This window comes from Ictidomys tridecemlineatus, chromosome 6 (assembly GCF_052094955.1).
Source record: "Ictidomys tridecemlineatus isolate mIctTri1 chromosome 6, mIctTri1.hap1, whole genome shotgun sequence".
Taxonomy (NCBI): domain Eukaryota; kingdom Metazoa; phylum Chordata; class Mammalia; order Rodentia; family Sciuridae; genus Ictidomys; species Ictidomys tridecemlineatus.
Genome location: NC_135482.1, coordinates 108,681,869 through 108,703,921, shown reverse-complemented (window position 1 = coordinate 108,703,921; position 22,053 = coordinate 108,681,869). Strand labels below are relative to the sequence as shown.

Here is a 22,053-nt window from a genome sequence, read left to right as displayed (position 1 = left end):
GATGTTATCTGATTAAGCCAAAGCTTGATCCACCTCTAACAAGAAAACCTAACCAGAAGCATTGTTTAAAGAAGTTGTAATACCTTTATGCTTATAGTAATTATAGGAGGAAGGAGAATAAATGATAACATTTAGGACATGCTGCCCCAAAATATTGCATCTTGGCATTTGAGAAAACAGCAGGAACAGGAAGGTCTATCTGACCTTTCCCTGCACTTCTCCCCTGAAGCATGCCATAAAAGAACTCTCTGACCTTCTAAAGTAGGTCATAAAACCTTCATTCTAGGGGCACTTACCTGGAGGAAAGGAATATCCTTTTATCTTGAATGACCGAGACACACAGGGAAAAACAAACAGACCTCACTGAGCCCCTTCCCCCATTTTATCACTCAAGGGCCACTTTGTCTTTCAATCAAGTTTCTCCACCACAGAACTCTCTTCATCAGACACCATAACAATATACAAAGTTCCCTGTTCGGTAGTGGAGGTGAGATGTCTTTCTGAAGGCTCCTTGTGTCATGTAAAATTTATATTAAACAAATTTGAATGCTTTACTCTTACTAATCTGCCTTTTGTTATAAGGGTCTCAGCCAGGAACTTAAAGATAGATATCTCTTCTCCCCTAAGAATATTTCCATAAGAATATCCAATTTAAAACTAATGAAGTAGAGCTGTGGCCCACACTAAAATCCCAACAATGGAGAATCACAAATTTGAGGCCAGCCCAGGTCAAAATTAAATTTTAAAAATGAAGGGAATGCTGGGGATATTGCTCAATGGTAGAGTGCGTGCCTAGCATGTGAGAGACCTTGGGTTCAATTCCTAGCACTGCAAAAAAAAAAAAAAAAAAAAAAATTTAATGAAGAGTATCGGTAAGAAACTCCTTAAAATCCTACTGAATAGAAATATATTTCTGATAATATATTTTAGGCTTAGTAAACTACAAATGCACTTGCCTCAAATAATTATAATCCCTGGATGCATTTTATTCAGGACACAAAGTACTTTTTAAAAACTTAAATTACAGAGGAAATAAGTTATTAATGGATATAGAGTTTCAATGCTGCAAGATGAAAATATTCTGGGGTATGATGTTACAACAGTGTGAGTATACTTAGCACTACTGAATTTTAGTTAGAAGTAGTTAAGATGGGAAATTCTGTTACATGTATCTTACTACAATGAAAATGTTTTAATTAAAAAACGAGAAGTAATGCTAATTATCTGGCAAAATATATTGAAAATATTCACTGAATAATTGAAACACTTTTCTCAGTGAAGAAATGTTTACCTTTACCAAGTGAATAGTTCAAGATTTTTCAAGGTTTCAAAATGGTTAAAACTACCATTCACCTTTTTTTCTTTCTTTCTTTTGTTTTTTTGCCTGTTGTTTTCTGCTTTGAAACTGGACTATTTGTTTATTTTAGCTGATTGTTCCATTAGCATATTAAAGGATTTGTTCAGTTTGGGTTCCCTTCATTTGAACTGCTCTGGACAGGTCTTTAAAGGAAGTATTTGCATAATTATTATTTTTAAATATGTTCACATTTGGGGTTTCTTTTAACAAACATACTCACCTGTACTAGATGCAACGACTGAATTTAGGATACTTAACAGCTCTGAACTGAGTTTTTAGGTGAATTGAGATAGTTTTCAGTAGAGATACAAATTTGCTGACCACCTTTTAGAAACTGGATTCAGAAAAAAAATACTACTGATAGTCTGACATTTAAATAATCTTATAGCTTCAATTAAGTTGGAGTTGGATTTTTTTTAACAGGTTTTTGTTTGTCTTTTAAGATCCTTTTTTTTTTTTTTTTCTGTACCAGGATTGAACTCTGGGCACTTAACCACTGGGCAGCATCCCCAGCCCTTTTTCGTGTTTTATTTAGAGATAGGGTCTCACTGAGTTGCTAAGTGCCTCGATAAATTGCTAAGGCTGCCTTCAAACTTGGGATCCTCCTGCCTCAGCTTTCTGAGCTGCTGGGATTACAGGCATGGTTTTTGCTTTGTTTTTGATCTTAGTTAAATTTAAAGCAAAATTCTAGATGAAAAAGTTACCTGGATCACTTTATAAAACAAGTATATTTCCTGTTAGTGGGATGAACAGAGAGCAAAGTATGCATTATTGGCCCTCTTTCCTCTGGATCCAGTGCTTTGATGGAAGTAATGAGAGTAATCAGCTGCTGTGGACTATTTATTTAGCAGATATTAATTGTTCCTTCCCCATTCTCCCCCTACTAGGAATTGAACCTGAGGGCATTTGAGCTGCATCCCCAGACATTTTATTATTTTTATTTTAAGACAGGTGTTATGTCACAGGAAAGTGGGGATCTGAGGCTCCAAATCTAAGTTCTTGTGTCCCAAGAAAGAAAATTTAAAGTCAGACATGAAAATCCAAGCAAGAGAATTTTATTATGAGTGATAGTAAGATTCAAGCAGAGAGTTCTCTTTCATAAGGGAACAACAAAGAACATAATGCTGCTTCCAAATTTATTACTGCCTGATGTTTGCCAGGAAAACTGAGTTCCACCTTCTTCATCAGTTTTTACCAAGCAGATGTTTAACTCCTCCTCCACATCATGAAGGGGAGTTTTTGACCCTAGTTGGTCCCCTCCAGAACTATCATGGCAACCATCCTATTCAAGAGAGCTTCATCCACAAGTGAATCTATGGTAATATGGGTTTTGAGGTCAGTGACATTACCTTACTGTTCCTGGGCTACTGAAGAAATTTCCCTTCTGAAATATGGTGAGAAACCTATTGCTGTAAATTCTAACTTTACAGTGACCTTAATAGACCTTGCCAGGAGTTAACCACATAAATTTTTCTTTCTTGAAATATTTCTTAATTGGCTTCCTTTGTTTCCACCTGTTTATTCAGGGTTAGTGTACCTGTTGTTCTACAAGTTACTTGATTGTTCACTAAAGGCAATTCAAAGAAACCCTGTGACCCTGCTGTTATTGGTTTACATTTCACTGCCCATTGCTAACTCCTATCTAACAAGGATTTCACTAAGTTGTCCAGGCTGGCCTCAGACTCCTACCTTAACTTCCCACGTAGCTGGGATTGTGGGCATATGCCTCTGTACCTAGCTTAATTGTTCTCCCTTGATGAACAGAGTTTGATCCAAACATATCTATTGTAGTTTCAAAAATGTATGGTTTTTCCTAGATGTCTTATTGTTACTGACTTCTGATATTAAAAATAAAATATATTAGGAGGCCTTTAGGCTGAAGTGACTCTAGCACCCTGGGTCCCTATTAGCAAATCAGAAATCAGTCTAATATAAAAGGTCAATTTTAATTGAATAATTAAATAAAATATTTTTAGGCCAGTCAAAAGCCACCAACTAACCCCTGACCAGGGATTTTCCAATAACTAAGCTTAACCAATCAGAAACTGCCCAACAAACCTCTAACTAGGAGGGGCTATGATTGTAGTTCAGTGGTAGAGCTCTTGCCTAGCATATGGGAGGCACTGGGCTCAATTCTTGGCGCCACATAAAAATGAATAAATAAAATAAAGGTATAGGGCTGGGGTTGTGGCTCAGTGGTAGAGTGCTTGCGTGGTACTCATGAGACACTGGGTTCTATCCTCAGCCCCACTAAATAAATAAATAAATAAAATGAAGGTATTGTGTCCATCTGCAACTAAAAAATATATATATTTAAAGAAATAAATAAAGGTATAAAAATTTGTATCTGTTAAAAAAAAAAACTTGGAACTTTCCACAAGAATGATCCAAATAAAGGTTTAGAATTATAAGTCAGTGGATGAGAGCCCTGGCTGGCCTAGCACATGTGAGGCCCTTGAGTTGTATTCCCAGCACTGCAAAAAACAAAACAGTAAGGCTGCTGTTCCTCTTTTACCAACCAGATATGTTCTTTGCCTTGCATCCACTTTCACCTTACAAAAGCCTTCCGGTCCCCTCCTCAGAGTTCCCAACTGTTTGCCACCTAACACTACTTAATTCATGAATGCTGTCTGCTCAAATAAACCTATTAATCCAGGTGCTGTGGTACATGCCTATAATCCCAGCTACTTGGGAAACTGAAGCAGAATGATAACAAGTTCTAGGCCAACCTGGGCAATTTAAAAAGACCCTGTTTCAAAATTAAAAAGGGCTGCCCCTGAGTTCAATTCCTAGTACCACCAAAAAAAAAAAAAAAAAAAAAAAAAATTCTTTAAATCTTTTGACACTCCTTTAATACCACTTGATTAAAGAACATACATTGTAGTATTTTAATTATTTTACATTTTGAGACTTTTCCTTTGCCCATTTATTGATTGGTTTATTTTGCTTTTTCTGTGTTTTTTGAGTTCTTTGTATATCCTGGAGATTAATGCTGTTGTTTCATGGCCCAGAATATGACCTGTTTTGATGAACATACCATTATTCACTTAAAATAAATAGTATTCTTTGGTTGTTGACTGAGATGTATAAGAATCAGTTAGTTCTGGGTGGTTGGTAGAGTTTTTTAGATCTTCTATGTCTTCCCTGAAATTTTGGCAGGAGGGTTCTTTCTATTAATTTCAGAGAGAGGAATATTAAAATCTTCCACTCTAATTGAGGGTTTTCTTGTTTGTCCTATGAATTCTGTCAATTTTTCTTTCATGTAGCATTAAGCTTTAGGTTGATTGCCTACCAATTTATGATTGCTGTTTCCTCTAATAAACTGACCTTTAAAACTGTCATTTTGAAATAACCCTCTTTCCAGGTTTATACTTTGTCTTAAAATCTATTTTATGGCTTTTAAATCATCAAGAAGCAGTCAGATACTTGTTGAATAATAATTTTTGGTGTTGTCTGCGTAGCAAATTGCCAGATAATATGGTTTCCTCTGTGTATGTTTTTGTCTGTTTGTTCATTTGTTTGCTTGAGACAGTGTTTCGCTAAGTTGCTTAGGGCCTCACTAAGTTGGCCAGCCTGGCCTCAAACTTGCAATCCTCCTGCTTCAGCCTCCTGAGTTCTTGGGATTTCTGGCATGCACCACCCTATCCAACTGTACATTTCTTTTTTATATTTTATTTTTAGAGAGTCAGAATATTGTTGTAGATGCTATACAACAATAGATGGGATAGAATGAATAGAATGCTGTACAAAATTAGAAGAGTCAGAATAGTATTATGAATAAAACAACATTTAATTCAGAAAGTTTATTACCTCTCACATTGACAACAGTAATTCTAATATCCTAATATTTAATAGTAAAGGAAGAAGAAAAACAACTCATAATAACTTAGTAAGCAGATAGTCTAGGTTAAATCTTTTTAAAAATTTTTATTGGTTCTTTTTAATTATACATAACTTTAGGATTAATTTTGACATAATTATAAAAGCATGGAATTTAATTTGCTCTAATTCAGTCCCCAGTACTTCCACCTTACCTCTCCTCCTCCCTCCCTGTGTTCCCTTTCCTCTAATCTACAGATCTGTTCTAGTCAGCTTTTTCAGTGTGGTGACCAAAGGTCCTCACAAGAACAATCAAAGGAGAAAAAGTTAAAAAGGCAAAAGAAACCATAAAGTAAAAAAAAGTTTATTTGGGGTCTCATGGTTTCGAAGGTCTTAGCCCATAGATGGCTAACTCCATTCCTCAGGGATCAAGGTGAGGCAGAACATAGTAGCTAAAGAGTGTAGCAGAGGAAAGCAGCTGGGAACAACCCAGGGAGCAGAGAGAGCTCTGCTCAACAAGGACAAAATGTAAACCCCAAAGGCACACCCCCAGGGACCCACCTCCTCAAGCCACACCCTATCTTCCTACAGTTAACACTGGTTTAATCTCTAGCAGGATTAATTTAGGTCTCTCATATCCCAATCATTTCACCTCTAAACCTTCTTGCCCTGTCTTACATGTGAGCTTTTTGGGGACACCTAATCCAAACCATAACGTTTTGCCCATGGCCTCCAAAAGGTTATGCCAATCTTACGATGAAATACATTTAGTCCATTTTTCAAGAGTCCCCACAGTCTCGACAATTCCAAGATTGCCCAAAAGTTCAAGTCCAAAGTATTTTCTGAGACTCAAGGCAAACTCTTAGCATGAGCTTCTGCACATAGCAAACATTTCCATTCCAAAAGGGAGCATAGAAAGAAAGGATGTCACCAAAGTAAGACTAAAATCCAGCTAGAAGGGTAAACAATTCCTATAGCTCCATGTCTAGCAGCTGGGGCACATGGCATGATGACGTTCTCTCCAAAGATTGTACAGCTCCGCCCCTATAGCTTTGCTGGTTGCAGCCCCTGTGTCCTCTCTGTTGGCCTGTCTTTGCTCAATTCTTGCAGTTTCCTAGGCAGAGGTTCTACATTGCTGCCATTTTTTAATCTTAGGGGTCTCTGCTGCAGCTTTGGCTTTCTCACATCTTCATACATCACCCTCATAGGGGCTGCCCACAGGGACTTCAACACTGCTGCACTTTGCCTGGCCTCCCAGGCCTTCCTTTGACATCTCAGTGGACACCTCCATGACCTCCTAATTCCAGCATTCTGCATTATGGCAGAACCAGCAGCACGTGGTTGATGTGACCACCTTGAACAGAAGCCTCCAAGGATCCTGGCTGCAGCAGCTTTTGAGTGCCTGGGTGGCTAAGCATGGTGAAAAAACTTTCTAGGCCGGGCATAGTGGCCAGTGGCTCAGGAGGCTGAGGCAGGAGGATCACAAATTCAAAGCCAGCCTCAGTAAAAGCGAAATGCTAAGCAACTCAGTGAGACCCTGTCTCTAAATAAAATACAAATTCAGGGTGGGGATGTGGCTCAGTGATTGAGTGCCCCTGAGTTCAATCCCTGATACCAAAAAAAAAAAAAAAAAATCTAGGCTCTCTTATACAAGCAGGGTGCCCCACTAGTCTATGCTCAAAGAAAGTTTTGACCCTTGAGCCTGAGATGGGTGCAGTCTTGCCTATTATTGAATTGCCCTCAAGCCATCTTTCCTGTTATCTAGCCCCAGTTTTACTCACTCTTCTGGCAGAACTCCCAAGTTTTCGAGATCTTTCTGGTTTGCTTTCCTCTTCTGATTAGCACAGTAAACTTGGCTAAAAGCCACCAGCAATATCCATGCCACCACCTGAATACTATGCTGCCTAGAAATTTCTTCTACCAAATTAAGAAGTATATCCTCTTTAAATTTAGATTCACAGAAAGTCTCAGGACATAGGAAAATTGCAGATAACTTCTTAGCCATAATGTAAAATGAAAGACCTCTACTCCAGTTTCCAGTAGGGTCCTCCGAAACCTCATGAATCCTATCTTTGCTGGCATAGTCCTGTCAGCAGTCTATTCTTCTGAGCTCCCACCAGCATTGCCCATTAAGTTCCACTTAAAACATTGTAAAGCTTTTCCAACTTGCATCTCTAAACTTGTCAAAATTCCAAAAGTGTCTGAACCACATGGTTAGGTTAGTCACAGCAATGATCCGTATTCTGTTTTAATCAGTTGTTTTGCCACTGTGACCAAAGGACCTGACAAGAACAATAAGAGGAGAAAAAGGTTATTTAGGGGCTCACAGTTTCAGAGGTCTAAATCCATAGATGGCCAACTCCATTCTTCAGGACCTGAGCATGACATGGCAGAAGAGTGAAGCAGAGGAATGCGGCTCAGGGTGTGGTACCAGAAAGCGGAAAGAGACTCCTTGCCACAGGCAAAATATGTACCCCAAAAACATGTCTCCCATGACCCACCTCCTCTAGCCACACCCTGCCTGCCTACATTTAATCTCTACCAGGGGATTAACATACTGATTAGGTGAAGACTCTCACAACCCAATCATTTTACCTCTAAACTTTCTTGCATTGTCTCACACTTGAGCTTTTGGGGGACACATCCAAACCACAACATATGCAGAGTTGTGGTAAGGCATTTGTGCTGTCATGTATTGGTGGCTCACAGTAAGAGCACTTTTTAGTTGATGATATAGCCACATCTCTTATGGGGACAGTGATATTTTCTTGCTACAGTAGATGGAAACTTTCTGTTTCCCTCTCTTTACTGCCAAACTTACAGAAGCCCTTGATAAACCAAAAATAGGAATGAACTTTCTATGCCAACATTCTCACCAGCCCAAATTCCTGAATCTCTGACTGAGCTAAGAGGATGTTCTAGTGATCTGTACCTGTTCAGCCTTACCTCATAGCAAAGAATAAAACAGAGAAGGAATTGGTTACAAAAATTGTTGTCCCTCAGTGGACAGAGTTCTACTGCATATCATTTCTCCTTGATGTGGTTTTGGCTTTCCAGAGTGACTGTGAAGCAGGGTTGATCAGTTTACAAGGCCTGTACAGAGCTTTATCCCAGCCTTTCATATGTCAAAGTTGTTTCTCTCTGACAGACATAATATTAAGATAAACTATCATTTTTGTAGACCTAGTACACAGAACTATTAGATTCTTTAAGGTCTACACATGTCCATTGTCCTGTTTAATATGAATTACCCAAGAAAAAATGTAGATGCCTATTTACTATAATAGAAAAAGCATTGAGGTCAGGTTGTGGCTCAGCAGTAGAGCACTCTCCTAGCACGTGCAAGGCCCTAGGTTTGATCCCCAGCACCACAGAAAAATAAATAAATAAAGATATTGTTTTAACTACAATTAAATAAATAAATAAATAAGCATTGAATAAAAGAGACTTCAAGTAATTCATTAATCTTTTGGAGCCTCAGTTAATTTATCTCTAAAATGGGTTTGATAATAACTAACATACTTTTCTTGAGGCATTTATGTAATGAATATGAGAGTAGTTTGTAAATCCATATTTTTCTGTACAGCTTATAGGGACTATTTGCTGAACTGCATATAGCCAGCATTCACTTCTCTATAGATTTTGCATACTTTCCAAAGTCTGATGCAAAAAATCTTTGTTTTTAGAGCATTCTTTATAAGAAAGTCATAGAAATATTGATAGGAGCAAGGTGTGGGAACATTGGCAGAAGACACCAAATTTCTGTATCTTTAGAGTTGATCTCTTCCTAAACATCAATATTCTCTAGAACTCAAATACTTAACAACTTGCAGAAATTTCTAGAATTCTATGATCTTTGTTCTAGCCTATAGCTGTTGCCAAATTTAGACTATATGATACTCCACATTTTTTGAACTACAGTAGTTGATAGAGTAAGCTCTAATAATACACACTAGTTCAAATTTGAAAGCTTTCTCAACATTATAATAGGAATGGAATGCTGCTTTTATTTTTTTAATTATAATCTCACCAGAGTATTTTTGGCTCAATTTTTTTCTCATCATGTTCTGTGTACCTTTGTATCTCTAAATTCAATTTACCATTCTTTTTTTTTTTCTTCATAATTCAGAATAGTTTGGGACTAGGCCAGATTCTTTCTTCCATTTTTTCCTATAAAATGTTTTTCTGCTATATAAATATCTGTGAGGATTCCTTCAATGTAGCTGTTTCTGTGTTCCTTTTAAAGGCCACCAGGACATTTAGGACCCCCAAAGATGCAACATTAGGGTAACCCATGCAAAGTGACATATTTCCATAGTTTGGCTCTTGTGAATTGTGCTGCTATAAACATAGGTATGCATGTATCCTTCTACTAAGATGACTCTAATTCTTCAGGGTAAATACTGAGAAGTGGTATAGCTGGGTCATATGATGGTTCCATGTCTAGTCTTTTAAGGAGCCTCCATACTGATTTTCATAGTGGTTGTACTAATTTACAGTCCCACCAAAAAAAGTGTTCCTTTTTTCCACATCTTCTCTAGCAATTATTATTGTTTGTATTCTTAATGACTGCCATTCTAAGTAGTAAGAGATGAAATCTCAGTGTAACTTTTTGGTTTTTCTTTGTGTGTGTTTTTTGTTGTTGTTGTTTTGGTTTTGGTAGTGAGGATTTAACCCAAGGGTGTTTTACAGTGAGCTATATTCCCACGACTTTTTATTTTTTATTTTGAAACAGGGACTTGCTAAGTTGCTGGTGCCAAACTTGCAGTTCTCCTGCTTCAGCCTCCTCAAACTCTGGGTCTCAAGTTAGTTTTGATTTGCATTTCCTTAATTGCTAATGATGTTGGAACTTTTTTTAATGTATTTGATGACCGTTTGTATTTCTTCTTTTCAAAAGTATCTGTTTAATTCATTTGCCCATTTATTATTTGGGTTTTTTGAGGGTTTTTTTTAATATTCTCAATATAAATTCTCTGTCAGAAGGGTAGCTAGCAAGGATTTTTCCTCATTCTATATTTTCTCTTTTTACATTCTTGATTGTTTCTTTTGCTGTTCAGTAGTTTTTTAATTTGACACCATTTCATTTATTAACTCTCGGCTTTATTTCCTGAATTGAGAAAGTTTTTGCCTATACTTCTATGCTGGAGTTTTGATCCTACTTTTTATTTTAGGAGTTGCATAGTTTCTGGTCAAATTCCTAGGTCTTTGGTCCATTTTGATTTTTGTGCAGCATGAGAGATAAGGTTCTAGTTTTATTCTTCTACATATGGATAACCAGATTTTCAAGCATCATTTATTAAAAAGGATGTCTGTTCTCCAATATATTTTTGGCACCTTTTTCAAGGATCAGATGATTGTAGATGAATGGATTTGTCTCTGTGTCTTCTATTTTGTATCACTGGCCTATGTGTCTGTTTTTATACCACTATACTGCAGTGTTTTGGTTTGTTTTGTTTTGCTATTAAAAAGTTCATTTAAGAAAAAGTTTAATATAAAAATGTACATGACCCAATTTTTATGTCAATAGTTAAACAGGTTCTCTGGAGAAGGGACACAGATTTCTCTGCTGAACAACCATTATTTATACTTATTCAAAGGCTTATAACATGATGATACTATTTCCTGCTATTACCACCATTCCAGTATTGTTCTATTGCTCACTAATTCCCATCTTCTCACATTCATCTATCATAAGATTCATAAAGGGGTAAATCCCTGCAATATTCTTTGGACTTGTCTGCCACCATTTAATTTTAATGATAACTTCTTGTCCGTAAATTTTTTCAGCTCAGGAGGGTGAGCTTTGCTCATGTTTTCTACTTGGCAGGTTCAGAGATGCTTTGAAACAGAATTAGCAGCCTCCTTTATCCTGCAATTTTTGTTGCTATAGCTCTGTAGTGTAATTTGAAGTCATGTATTATGATACCTCCAGCCTCACTTTTTTGGCTTAGAATTGCACTAGAATTGCTTTGGCTATATTCTTTTATTCTTCCAAATTAACTTTGGGAATTTTTTTCTAGTTCTGTGATGAATATTGTTGTTATTTTGATGAAGATTTCACTGAATCTATATATTACTTTTGATAGTGTGGCCATTTTACCAATGTTGATTCTGCCTATCCATGAACATGGGAGGTCTTTCCATCTTCTGAGATCTTCTTCAATTTCTTTCTTCATTATCCTATCATTTTCATTGTAGAGGTCTTTCACCTTCCTTAGATTTATTCTTAGATTTGTTTTTTGTTTGTTTTTGTTATTTTTGAGACTATTTTGAATGGACTTGTTTTCCTGATTTTTTTTTTCAGAAGATTCATTCTTGGTATGTAAGAAAGCTATTGATTTTTGTATGTTGATTTTGTAACCTGCTCCTTTGCTGAATTCATTAGTTTTCACAGTCTCTTTGTGACATTTTTTGGATCTTCTAAAATATAGAATCATATCATCTGCAAATAGTCACCCACCTTTTCTCTTAAATTCTAGCCAGAGTCTCCCATAACTGGGAGATCACTGAGAGAATGTAATTCCATTGTAATTAAATAGAACCCAGTTCTATTTTTTAATTACAATAACAGGAAAGGAATAGCCTCACCATATCTCCTAAATTTATCATCCCCCTTCTCTGTCAGAAATGACAGACACAAACTCTGTCTGCAGAATTCTGTGGGGACTTTTTTTATGTGAGAACTCAGTGTCTTGCTGCCTATCAAAACTTCCATAGAAGGAAGTTGGATTGAAGTTAGCCAACACCAACCACTTCACTTGTAAAATAGAATAGAAAAAAAAAATGCCATCACCTTGATTCAATCTCAGTTAACATTTTAGTGAATTGTTACTGTTTTTTACATGATATTGTCATAATCTGGATATATACAATAATGAACTCTCAAGTTTTTATTCTTTTTAGTATTAGTATAATGTTATATCTCACCTATGAAACTCAAATATATATATATACTTCTTTTAGTTTCCCTTACAGGCACTTATATTATTTTTATGGCCTTTTTTGGCCTTTAGTCACATGTATTTTATTTTTAAGGAGTGTGCTTCCCTATAGACCTAATTTTAATCGAGCTCTGTATCTATGCAGCTTCCCACAAATCACAGAACCTCTTCCTTTTTTTAAAAATATTTTTTTAGTTGTTGATGGACCTTTATTTTATTCATTTATTTATATGCAGTGCTGAGAATCGAACTTAGTACCTCACACATTCTAGGAAAGTGCTCTACTGCTGAGCTACAACTCCAGCCCACAGAGCCTCTTCATTAAGCATCAGTTTCCTCATTGGCTAAATGATAATAATAAAGCCTACATCAAAGGTTATTGTGAAGGTAATAATGTATTCAGGGCTCATGGCCCTTTGGGTGGCAAACAGGAAGTGCTTAGTCAAATGACAATGAGGACAGTATTAGTAGTGGTGGTGATAGAACCCTAAGATATCCATGAAATCCATTGCTGCCACTGTTTAGTTTGTAGATTTTTTTATCTCCTGTTATAACATTCTTCTAATTGTATACAAAACCGACATTTCTAGTAATTATTTTTTTCTAAGTAAAAGATAATCATAAAAGATAGTAATCTTCTTTTCTGAGCCACTGATTGGGTATCGGGCTCACTGTCAGAACAACACTACAGCTATCCTCCAGTTACCAGAGGCATGATAACATTAGCCAGACATTGAGTCCAACCTAATTATCTCTTAAGAAGCACCTCATGGTGACAAGTGAATTTTTTTCTTTTGGAGTTTTATGACATGAGGATAATTTTCAGCAATACTAAGAAGCAGGAGGAAGAAAAAAAAAGAGCTACAATCTACCTCAATATTGGTTTTAAGTAATTCTTGCCAGGCTTGGTGAGTACATGAACTTCAAGGTCAGAAACAAAGACCTGTTAGGCCCCATGAAGTTGTAAGTAATTTTGCATGGGGAATTTTTTTTTCATTTATTTATTTTTTAGTTTTCGATGGACACAACATCTTTATTTTATTTTTATGTGGTGCCGAGGATCGAACCCAGTGCCTCGCAAGCCAGTGAGCGCGCTACCACTTGAGTCATATCCCCAGCCCGAATTTTTCTCTTAATATTTATTTTGTTGTTGTCATTGTTTTGCAATACTAAGCATACACTTTACTGCTGAGCTTTACCCACAGCCCCATTCAGTATTTTTTAAGATAGCATTTATAATGTTTCACAGGTACATCCTGCATTTTTGTGGTTTCTGTTGAGTGATTTAAGGTGACATTGTCCTGTGACTCACTTGATTTATTTCTTAGACTGAAAATTAAAGAGTTTTTTAAGCATCTCTGGAACATATGCTCTCAGATACATGGGTTTGTATCTTAACAATTATGAGGATTTGACTAGTGAGAAAGAGCTGTCTCCTCCTGTTTATGATATTTATTATTTATAATTTGGACATTGTTCTTGGGCAACCAAATATTCCTGCACTTTGTGCAAAATAAAATTCTTCACATCTTCTTTTACCACAGTTATCTGAAAATGTGGGGCCCCTTGTAAAGCTCACAAGTACTTATTGAACAAAAATATCAGTGAGGATTGAGAATGTTGCTCCTGGTAGAGCATTTGTCTCCCATGTGCAACATCTAGAGTTTGATGATCTCTAATATCACCAAAATATTTTAAAATTCAGGGGGGGGAGTTTTGTTTGTTTTATTTGTGGTGCTAGGGAATGGACCAACTTGAACATGTTAGCAAGCACTCTACCACTTAGTTACAGCTCCAGTCCTAAAACTTTTTAAAAAGTTAGAGTTTACCCTGAGGAAAAGTCACATGTATTTTATTTACATGTTTATATAGTAGTAATAGCTATTTTTAATGGTTTAGTTTTTCCCTGCACCTTAACAAGTTATCCTGTAATCTGACACCAGTCAATATTCAGTCAGCTGCGCCTTCTAGAACATTATATCATTAGGTTCATTAATTAGCCCCTCAGTTAACATATGGCGGGACCCCTTTTTAATACCATCTTTGGAAGATAGGCCTAAAAACTATCATACCACATTTTTATTTTATAGTGATGCTTTGACTCCCATTTTATCTGCCTATCTATAAAACAATAGCCTTGTTATAGTGGAATTTTGTGGTACTACTTTCATTAACTTGTCCTCGACTCCCCACTAATTTATTTTCTATACAGTCTGACTTTAGGATTACTATCTGTTTTAGGTTAAAGGAATATTTTCTTGGACACAAAACTGCATCATCAACCAAAACAAAAGAGCTGTTCTCCCTTGATGTGTCTTCCTTCTTCCTGATGCTAGAATGACGAGGCTAAAGTTTCCAGCTGGGTCTGGCAGTCAGCATTTCTGGGGTAAATTAAATGAGCACAGTTGATTGAGGTATAGCTGGACTGTATCACTGGCTTCCCATAATGCCAGCAGATCAAAGCCATGCACAAATAGAGGCTTAGTCTATAAAATATTCAAAACAGATGGCTTGTTCTTTTTGGTGAAAATTCAGATTTTTAAGGCAAAACACTTGTTAGCAAAACTTCCATTTCACTTCATCAAAAGATAGTCAAACACAACGTGTGTGTGTGTATGCACACACTGAATATATATAACACTATTCCTTCCTAAATTTTAAGACTCGAATCACAAAATTTTTACATGAGGAGGGATTTGGCAAGCACAGAAAGGTTTTAGGTTTTCTGGGTTCCTTTTCATGTGAATATGAAATAAGTTACTCAGATTTTGGTTTTTGCACCCTGGATGTCAAATGAAAACATCTTAAATTTGGTCATATTGTTGTTTTGTTAGTGTATCTTTATTTTAAAATCTAGTATTTATATTGTTAAATCTTCCAGAAATTGATCCAGGATGTCCCTGACTTCATGTTTTCACAAACTGAAAAAACACATTCTCCACACTCCCATATTATTTACATCTGGGTCCTCAAGTTCACATAGACTAATTCCATAAATGTGCTTTAGAGCTTTTATTTGGCTTTAAAACTGACTGAAATGAGAAAACAAAATTAATTCAAAAATATTTATTAGCTATTTTCTATATGACTCCACTGCACCACATACCTGGGAGGGGGGGCAGAATTTAAAGACCATGAAGCAAATGCCAAATAACAAATTTTCTTCAGCAGAGAAATTTGTCTAAGATTTAATGGGAAAAGCCACAAGACTTTAAGACTCAAAGACTCATAGGGGAGATGTCACTTGAGCTGACTCTTGGAGCATTAGGGATTTGCCAGGCAGATAAAACTTTCGACAAGAACATAGAAACACAAACAGCATAACAAATTTGACTGTACTCCTGATAGTTCACTATAGATAACGCTTAAGATATATAATAATTATCCATTGCCACATAACATTACACCAAAACTTGGCAACATAAAACAATAGTAAACATTTATTATCTCAGTGGTTTCTATAGATCAAGAATTCAGGAGCAGCTTGACTGGATCCATAGGGCTCTCCTTGGGTTGTAGTCAAGATGTCATTTCATACTGAATTTATCCAAAACTTTGACTGGGGAAGCATTCAATTCCAAGATGCTTAGTTTACTCGTAATTCATTCTGGAGGAACCTTCAGTTCCTCCCCATGTGAAATTCTCCATAGGGTTGCTAGAGTGTCTTTATGACACGGTGACCCAAAATGAGTGACCCAAGAGATCAGAGCAAGGAGAAAACTACTCTGCCTCTTATGACAGGAGAATCAAAAGTTACTTCTACTATGCTCTATTCTTTAGAAGTGAGTCACTAAAACTGTCCCACATTTAATGGAGCAGAGGAGCTTATGTACCACTTTTTGAAGGGAGGAATGTGAAATAATCTGTAGGCTTATGTTTAAATCATAGGATGTCAGAGAGGAAGAAATAAGCTCTAAGTCTAGTGCATTCAGCAGCCAGTGGACTGCCTCCTCAGTCTGTAGAGGAAGGACAGAAGGGGAAATGCTAGAAACAGGAAGAATAGTTACGAGCATCCTGCATTATCCTGAAGAGTGATGCTAAGGGCTGAGTGGGTGCAATGAAGGAAGCATGTGAGAAGTGGGAATATATTCATTATCAAGAAGATATGATTCTTCAAAGAATGTCCCGAATTGTTTTTTGTCTTTCATGATTTAGAGAGTAGCTGGGGTGGTACACACCTATAATCTCAGTAGCTTGGGAGGCAGAGGCAGGAGGATCATAAGCCTAGGACAATTTGGCAAGACTCTCTCAAAATAAAAAATAAAAACAGGGCTGGGGCATAGCTCAGGGTTAAACTGCCCCCAGGCGCAATGCCTAATACTGCAAAAAGAGGGGAAAGGGAGAGGAAGGAAATAGGGCAAACTAAAAACCCAGTTGTAGTTCAGAAAGTTAACTTGCACATAGTAACTATTTAGGTAAAAGCAATGAAACAAAGCCTGCGTATTCTTTAATTGGTCAAGGTGGGAATCATTGGGAATCATCAGGCAATGATTCCCTAACAATGACAAAATTTTCCTGTCCATGAGATTTTATTAATTATATCTTTTTACAACTATTAATTTTCTTTCAATGCCTTTTGCCAAACCTAAACTTCCATTTAACCAATGTTTTAGGTTGTGTTAATATTATTGATATCAGTAATATTCTTTTAAGAATTTTCTCTTTAAAATTACAGTTTCTAATTGTTGTCTGGGATTAGCAAAAAAATTTTAAAGGTCCACATAGTAAATGTTTTATGCTTCACTAACATTTCACTCTCTGGCAATATATTCAGCTCCTTTGTTATAGTATGAAAACAGCCATAGACAAGAGGTAAACAAATGAGCATGGCTATGATCTAATAACATTTTATATAAACACTGAAATTTTATTTTCATATAATTTCTGTATATCACAAAATATAATTCTTTTTTCTTTCAGCTACTTCAAAATGTAAAAGCCCTTTCTAATTCATGGACTATACAAAAATAGGCTTTGGTCCATGGATTGTGATTTACCAACTCCTGGTCTCTTGTATTCTCTAATTCTTTGTGCTCAACACTTCACATACCTTACTTGGTGAGGCCACGCACAAACAGTGAGGTTAAAATGTCCTGAGGGTCAGCATAACAGGTAGAGTTATTGCATGTACTCAAGTCTTCATACGCTTAGGCCTTTTTATACCCATTTTAAAGATGGTAAAACAGATGCAAGAAAAGAACAATGATTATTAAAGAAGCTTTCTCTATGACAGGCATTTGGTTATGACAACTCTTTAAGGTACACGTTACCAGAGCATCTTGTTCTAGGTCTCCTAGCTAGATTTTAATAGACCCTAGAATTAAGCCAGACAGTCTGTCTCCAGAGCCTGTGCTTTTAACAACTGCACTATGTTCCTCAAGAGTTCTGTACTGCTTCACAGAGTGCATAAGATTTCATAGCATACAACATAAGGGATACAAATCTTTCTCTGGTTAAAGGCAGCCTCTGGGTTAAAAAAAAGAAAAAAAATTAACCACAGTCTCTGAAACTGGATACCCAGTGATTAACATGATGTCACCAGCCAAGGGTTTGCATGCTTCTGGCTGGTGTTTGAATGGGTCATGTTTCTGGCCATATTCACAGCATCCACACAGCCTTCCCTGGCTCTAAAGAATGGAGACTACATTAAATGCATTACATATAGGGCTATAAGATACTGAAACACCAACAGCAGCTATTTCCAGAGGAATATTCAAATAGAAGTAGTTCTTTGTCAAGATCATAAGACACAAAGCATCACCTAAGTTAATTTAACTCCAGGCTAAAACAGAATTTTATGAAAGAAGTGATTGACATGAGAGCAGGAAAGGACAAGGAACCAGACAATCAGCTGTGCCTTCTTGGACGGTGCATGTTGTCATTATTCCAAGAGATGCCAGGATGCAAGAGTTCCAGCTCAGGAGAGCCTAATGCTAGCAAATCAGGCCACATTCCTGTGTGTGTACACACACGTATGTTTTAAATAACACATAAATCTGATGCTTTGTTCTAGTGTACAGAAGTATATGATCATTGAGACAGAACATGTTATGAAAATCAGGAGATGCTGGAAACTTCAGATACATCAAATGTACAGCACCAAACTCAGAAGGTATCAACCTCAAAATGGCTTTACAATATTCTTTGATATTCTGCCTATCTAGGATATGAGGTGTAGATGGTTCATTAGATAGACAAATGACAAGTTTATGAGACCCAGTGGCATGATCTCTTACTACTTAAATGAGCAAGAGGGCAGAGGCTTTGCTTCTGGTGAATAACCTAAAAAAAAAAGGGTTATTTCCTGTCAATGGTAGCAAGATTATAGCTGCTGAAGCCTAGGAGGCAAATGAATGAAGAGTCCCTCAGAATTATGTTACATATATTTGGGCAGATTGCTTAGAGCAGGCAGACAACAAGTCCTCCAGTTAGTCTTTGGTGCAAAAGTATACTTCTTGGGAGGAAAATCAAGAAAAAAGCTGCTACTGTAGCAAGAGAGCTTAACATGGTGGGAAAAAGTTGTTCCTGCATTCTCTAATCCCTTTTCTTTGACCTCTAGAGTTGATGTTTAGTTTATTCTTTCATTCTATTTCCTATTTTGTAAACACTCGTAATATGTTAGGTACCCTGTACAAAAACTTGGTCTCTGCCCTTTAAGGTTTTATACAAACTTAAGATGTTTCTGTTTCTTTTTCTTTTTTAGTATCAAGTCACTTTACTCCTAAACTAGGAACCTAGTTTTCTCTTTGTTACTCTGTTTGATCATAGCTGCACACACTTCAGTCTGGGTACATCCCCTTTTCTGGTTCTTTGAACTCTTCCACACAGCCTGCCTATTCCCCATTTTTTCATTTGCTGTTATGCTGCCCTTTCCCTCTGAGGATCTGTGAACTCTGTCATTTGGTGGAGTTTGTTCTTTTGGCCCATTCTGTCTCACATATTTCAATAAACCATACCACTCTTGCCATTGTACTTCAGAACTGATCTTCAGTCAACACTTAGTGAGCAGTATTTGGGGTAGAGAGAATCAGGGCAAATGGGCTCTTCTTCCAAAAGGGGGACCATGTATAACAGAACAAGGGTACCCTTGGCTGAAAATAATAAGGACGATCATATTCCAGGTTATTTAATCTTGAATTCCCTGGCTGTTCACTTTAAAATACATAACATCAGCCAAAATTTGTAGGATTTCTGGTGTTTAGTCTTCTGAGCTTCTTTTGACATATGCTCAAATAATACATTTTTTAAGTATCAAAGACTAGTAACTTGAAATGGTAATGTCCATCAGTATTTGTGTTATGCTAAACAATTTAAACATTTTAAGAGAGAGATCAATTGAGTGACTGCATGAAAGATTCATTCTCAAATAAAGTAAGTTGATAGAGAAGAGTCTTTCTAATTCTTGTTTTTCCCAAATCTTTTTTTCCATCCCAAGGCTGGATTACTCCCAAGGTAAAAGGGGTGATGTCTGGAAATCGTTAATCCATGGGATTTGTTCACGGCATATAAAATTTTCAGAAAGTATTTGCTCTTTAAATATGATTTCCTGATTGACTGCAGCAGACGTAAATCCAGAAAGGACAACTCTGTCAGGGCAGCCAAGATCCCTCTTAGCTTCTCAGATGTATGGGATTTTTTTGGAGGGGGGGTGCAGAGGGGGATCTATCATGGTGTAGAAATAAAGATTCCTCTGTGAGCAGGTCAGAAGGAGAGAGATGAATTATCAGGGGAAAGTTAGAGAATAATAGTACGTTGAAACAAAGCAAAACTGCTGGATTGGAAGTGGGAGGGGTGTACCGGTGGCTTTCCTGGAATTAGCTTCTGTCTCACTTCATTTCAGTTAATGGTAATGAGAGGAAGAAGTTAGGGAGACACCTTTTGTGCCTCCTGTCCTGGGACTGATTTCAGTCCTGGAAGTGCTGTCTCATAATATTAAGAACATCTCCTCATCCTCTCAGATATGCAGAGTTCTTGTGGCACTGAAACCCAATATACTGGCTGGGGTCCATTTTCCTCAGATCTTTTTTCTCATCTTGTCTCACACCCTCTTGCCAGTTCAAGCATACACATAGGCATCTTAAACACCAAACCACAAACAAACATTTCTGACACATCACAGTTCATTTCCTGGCTTTGTTCAACTTTAGTATTAACTGATGAAATTCTTATATGTAATTTGTCTTGCTCCAAAAAGAAAAATCCTTATTTCTGATATTTATATACAACTACAGATATATTTATATCATCCCCTGGATTCCAGGTGGTAACTAAACTCTCTTCCCCTTCCACAATACCCTCTTTGGCTAAGTTCTTGTTAAGCACTGTTAAATGAGGAACCTTGTCTGCCAAAGGCTTCAGACACAGAGTGATATCCACAATGGCCACAGCCTACAAGCATTCAGCAGTAAACTTCTAAATATCTGCATAGTCTATTTTTTATTTGATGCTAGCATTGAAATAATAACATGTCTCTGTCTACTCTTCCAACTCCTGTGTGTACACATGCATGCACATATTCACACCCTTAACCTTACCATGAAATAAGTGATATTCATAGAAATGAGTGTCCTCCAGAGACTTACCTCTGTTTGGGAGGCTTTGTACAAATAAACTATCAAATCTCATAGTTTATAGATAATCATACTTGGCTGTTCTTTGTAGTCCTATAGACTTTGAGAAGGAACCAATGGATGTATTCTTCATAATCTAGATTCACATCCTGTTACATTGAATACTTGTTTATTGAGATACTGTCATGGTAGGGAGATTCCTTTTGTTTACTCTGAGCAACTTCACTTGCATATTCCCTCCACTCCAAATGCATTTGTACATTAGAGAAGGAAGAAAATGAAATGTTGTGATAAGGTTGTTAGTGTGCTTTTCTCAGCAGGCAACAAGCATGTTGCAGTGTCTCAGATCCATCTGTCTAGCACCCATGTATAATAACACCAAGAAGTGCTGTTGTGCTCAACTGCAGCAAACAATTATAATGGGTGCATTGAGTACAAGACCTCAAAGGGTCAAAATGGAGCACAAGTTACCAGTCTAGGCACTTGAATGTATGCACAGGCATGAAGGAGCTAAAAACCACTTACAATGCCTATGGCTAACTGCCTACCTCATTTTTCCTTTTAAGCCCAGCATCAGTCTTCACTTGGCTTGCCTGATTAAAAAAAAAAAAAAAAAAAAAGTGAGGCTCTTTTTCTCATTTGCCTTATTTTTTCCCCATGCTTAGATTTTTTCCCCTCATTTTTCACTCATCAGCATACAGCCCTGGAACTTTACAGCAGGGACAACTTTATAAAACATATATACATGCTAATATTTTAACTCCTCCATCCATTTTTCACTAAAACACAATAAGTGATTTATGGTGGAGAGAAAGCTGCAAGCCAAGAACTGAACTGAAGATGTTTCCTCATCTTTATTAACTTTTAACAGCAAGGAAGAAGAATTTGGAACACATTTCTACTCCTGCTATTTCTGAATACAGCAGAATGGAGGGTTTTCTAGATTTCTTGGTTTTTTTTTTGTTGTTGTTTGTTTGTTTTCTTACTCATTTCTCATCTCGCCATCCCTTCAGAGCACATACTGTGTGTGCCCTTGCTTGGTTAGCTTATAGCAGCTACTGTGCCTCATGGGGCATTCTCTCCACTTAATGTCCCATTTATCTGGCCATCTTCATCTGTACATGTGTTAGCCTACCTGTTGGTGAATGATTTTATTTTCATTTGTTACAAGTTTCAATATATTAAAGCAAGTATTTCAGATTACCTACAGCCTTAACATCCTCTACAAATCTGAGTAGATGATATAATGTGCTCAGCAAATTTCCTTCCCCCACTACTAGGCTTGCCCCTCAGCATTCTGCTCTAAGCACATCCTTAGATTTAATGGGGGTAACATTTACTATAATGTATAAGATTGGATATATTT

General features: G+C 36.9%; 1 protein-coding gene and 1 pseudogene across 23 annotated transcripts in view; one reads left to right on the top strand and one right to left on the bottom strand.

Annotated features, from left to right (window-relative positions):
• The window catches only part of Erc1 (ELKS/RAB6-interacting/CAST family member 1), a 502,961-nt gene that overhangs the window by 433,102 nt on the left and 47,806 nt on the right, over positions 1-22,053 (top strand). Inside the window, exon 20 of one of the 23 annotated variants that reach the window (XR_005731973.2) lies at positions 18,131-18,229. The exons of 21 other annotated variants lie outside the window; for them this stretch is intronic. The gene's annotated coding sequence lies outside the window, so the exon portion shown is untranslated. Of the gene's footprint in view, positions 1-18,130; positions 18,230-22,053 lie in introns of those variants that run through there. One more of the 23 variants, XM_040281175.2, reaches the window with a different exon arrangement.
• LOC110598968 (small nuclear ribonucleoprotein G pseudogene) lies at positions 10,776-10,987 on the bottom strand (annotated as a pseudogene).